Below are 4,166 nucleotides of genomic sequence, written 5' to 3' on the forward strand. Positions count from 1 at the left end.
CCTTGGAGGCAAGGTTTCTGCGGCTCAGTCTGACATATTTTGGACATGTTGTAAGGAGGGACCGGTCCTTGGAGAAGAACATCGTGCTTGGGAGAGTGGAGGGACAACGCAGGAGGGGAAGACCCTCTATGAGGTGGATTGATCCAGTGACTGGGGTAATCGGGATGGGTGTGTCAGAGGCAGCGTGACTGGCATAGGACAGAGTAGTGGTTAGGGTTATTGTACATAGGGTCACTAGGAGTTGCAAACGACTCAACGGACATGACAACAACAATACCTCCTCTAAAGCTGTGGTATAGATTAGTATGAAGTTTGAGCTCAAAGAAGTGAGTCAATATCTGTAACTAGTTAGATTTAAATAACTAGTAGTTAATACATACAAACACATGTTTTCTGGCTTAAAAATTCTTAAGTTATGATTTTCCGTGTATCATCTCAGGAAAACTTGTATTTTAAAAATCCATATCCCTTCCTTTTTAAATAAATATTCACAAGTAACTTGTGGTTTCAATGTCAGAAGTTCTGTGCAGGATGCAAAGCCTCTTTTTATCTGGTTCACATGAAATGCACATAACAAAAGTCAGATATGCCCCAACAGCAACTGGTACTCCTTTGCGGATAATCTGTCTTTTTTTTCTTTGCTTTCTTTTTTTGTTTACAATTTTCTCTTTTATTTGGCTTTCTGTAGTTTTATTGTGATGAAGTGAACTCCCTTTTATCATTCTCTTTTGCATATAGTGGGCAATTCTAATTTGTGGGGTTCTGAAAAATCATCCGCAATTTTTTTTTAAAGTGCCTCTGTCATATTCTCTCTGTTCTTCTACGATTTGTATTCATTTTATATCTTCTCCTCATAGGATTTATTTTTGTCCCTCAAGCTCTCTTTTTTAATTTTCTCTCTATCTTGTTTTAAAACTTTGTTGTCCTAATGGGTAAGGAACTGTGCGACCACCCCAAAACCAGGTGGTCTGAATCCACCAGCTCAACTGTTCAGCAGGACAAAGATGAGTAGTCTCCTCCTGAGCATTTACAGCCTCTGAAAACCTGCGAGAAGGTTATCTATCAGTTGGTTCTCACAGGACAGCAATGAGGTGAGTCATGAAGCTGTATAAAGACAACTGTCATCCAGAGGATTAATCATGGTCCTCCACTGAAGTTCAAAGACTGTACATCTTAATGGGAGGAGACTATCCATCAATCTCCCATAGTATCACGGATGACTTAGTGGTAAGGAATTGGGCTGCCAATGCAAAATTATGCAATTTGAATGCCCCAGCTGGTCTGTGGAAAGAAGATGGGCAGTCTCCTCCTGTGCAATTTACTGTGTATGCAAACCTGCCAAAGCATCAGCTATGGGCAGTTCAGGCTTGATGGGAAGTAACAACAACCTGGTCTATTAAAACACACAATGTTTTGGTTAGCAGGCCAGCACATAAGCTAGTAAGCCATCAGCCATCAGACTCCTCATGTATGATATACTGTTGGTTTTAGGTGCCATCAGATTGTATCCTATTCATACTGACCTGTGTTATGCAGATAATACAACCTTGTTTGCTAAAAATGAGGAAGACTTGAAGCTCTCGCTGCAGAAGGTTAAACCCTGAGATCCTGCCTTATCTTGTGCAATCCTTATTATCTCTGAGATGTTTGATCTCTTTCCTGCAGCCACTATGTGGATCCTTCTCATTGAGGGTCTTCCTCTCTTTTGCAAGCAAAATTCTGCTAAAGGTCACTCAAAAATTATTAGAACAGTACATAGACAGAAAATTGCCAGAAAGTCAAGCTGGGTTTAAAAGAGGTCATGGCAACAGCATTATCGTTGCTGAAATTAGATGGATCCTGGCTGAAAAAAGAAAATGGGAAGAATATTTATTTGTGTTTTATTGACTATGTAAAGACATTTAACTGTGTGGATCATAACAAATAACAGTTAATATTAAGAAGAATGGGAATCCTAGAACACTTAATTGTGAACATGTGAAACCTATGCCTAAATCAGGAGGCTATTGTGTGAACAGAACAACAACAACAAAAAATCCTGTTGTTGTTGTTGTTGTTGTTGTTATGTGTCATCAAGTTGCCTCAGATCTCATAGCAACCCTATGAACAACAGTCTCACTGACTCCAACACACCTACCCGAATTGCTCCAGTTACTGTATCAATCCATCTCATCTGGGGTCTTTCTCTCCTGGGCTTCCAAGAATGATGTCCTTCTCCAAAGACCAAGTCCTTTCTGGCCATGTGCACAAAGTATGTGAGACAGAGCTTCAAAAGCCTAGCCTCCACGGAGAAACTTCATTTTTAACCTCTCCAAGATAGACCTGTTTGTTTTCTTCGCAGTCTATGATATGTTCAAGACTCTTCTCCAGCACCTCAACTCAAAGGCATTGATTCTTCTTCTGTCATAGAAGCTTTAAAATTAAGAAGGATATGCATCAGAATTTTATCCTTTCTTCGTACCTATTTAATATGTATGATGAGCAACTTATTGGAGAATCTGAGCTCTTTGAAAAAGAAAGTGGCATCAGGTTTTGAGGAAGACTCATCTACATCCTACATTATGCAGATGACACAACCTTGCTTGTTGAAAGTGAGGAGGAGGATTTGAAGCACTATCTGCAAAAGATCAAAGGTTGAAGCTTTCAATATGGATTGGATCTCAACTTCAGGAAAACAAAACTTCCCACCACTGGACAGAAAGATTACATTATGATAGATGGAGGAAAGTTTGACACTTTCAATGACTTCATCTTTCTTGGATCCACAATCAATACACTTGACACCAGCATTCAGGAGATCAGGAGATGTATTGCTTTCAGACAGTATGCAGTCAGGGACCTTTCAAAATTATTGAGGGGCAATGATGTCAGTATCATAAGGTGTGTTTGATTTAGACAGTGGTCTTTTTTAGTCACTTTTATCAGAGAACTGGATGATGAATGTGAATTACAGAATAATTGATGCTTTTGATAAGAGAGATACAAATCAAAACCATAATGAGATACCATTTCACCCCAGTAGCAGTGGCAAAGTTTAACAGGACAGCAAGTAATAAATGTTGGAAAGGAAGTGACGAAATAGAAATGCTTATACATTGTTGGTGGGATTGTAAAATGGTACAACCTCTCTGGAAGGCAGTTTAGTGTTTCCTCAAAGAACTGAGCATAGAAATTCCATATGATCCAGCTATTCCACTGCTTGGAATATACCCCAAGAAAATGAGAACTGAGACTTGTACACCAATGTTCATAGCAGCATTACTCACTATCACAATAACATGAAAGCAGCCCAAATGTCCAACTACAGTGGAACGGATTGAGAGGTTACAGTACATTCACACAATGGAATTCTATGCAGCATGCAGGAGCAATGATTTTGAAAATCATTACCTAACTTGGGAGGGACTGGAGAACATTATATTAACTAACTTAGTCCCATAAGGATAAATACTTTATAAGACTATTATTGTACAAATAGAAAGATAATTAGTAAAACACGTATGAGGAACCCGGGGCAGGGGTAGGAGCAGAAAGGTGAGGATAGGTTGCAGGTAACCATAGGGTCACACAATTTTGTTCATAGAAGGAGGGTTCGGTAAAGGAAATGGAAAAGATCCAGTGTGGAAAAACAATGTATATGAACTTTCTAAGTAAGGCAGTATAAAATAAAAGTTTATTTAAAAAAAGAGAGAGAGGCTCTCTGCTCCTCGTTGATCCAGACTGCCCTCTCTTCTTGTGCAGCCTCAGCCGCATCCCTGAGACACGATGGTGAAGGTCAGAGTAAACGGATTTGGCCGTATTGGGCGCCTGTTCACCAGGGCTGCTTTTCACTCTAGCAAAGTAGATATTGTCGCCAGCAATGATCCCTTCATTGACCTCAAATGGTCTATATGTTCCAATATGATTCCACCCACGGCAAGTTCAACGGCATTTTCAGGGCTGAGAATGGGAAGCTGGTCATCAATGGGAAAGTTATCACTATCTTCCAGGCACGAGATCCCGCCAACATCAAGTGGGGTGGTGCTGGTGCTGAGTATGTTGTGGAGTCCACTGGTGTCTTCACAACCTTGGAGAAAGCTGTGGCTCACTTGAAGGGTGGTGAAAAACGTGTAATCATCTCTTCTCCTTCTGCTGATGCCCCCATGTTTGTGATGGGCGTGAACCAT

The sequence above is a fragment of the Elephantulus edwardii genome, unplaced genomic scaffold, assembly GCF_000299155.1.
Source record: "Elephantulus edwardii isolate Elephantulus edwardi_28Jun2011 unplaced genomic scaffold, EleEdw1.0 scaffold00050, whole genome shotgun sequence".
Taxonomy (NCBI): Eukaryota; Metazoa; Chordata; class Mammalia; order Macroscelidea; family Macroscelididae; genus Elephantulus; species Elephantulus edwardii.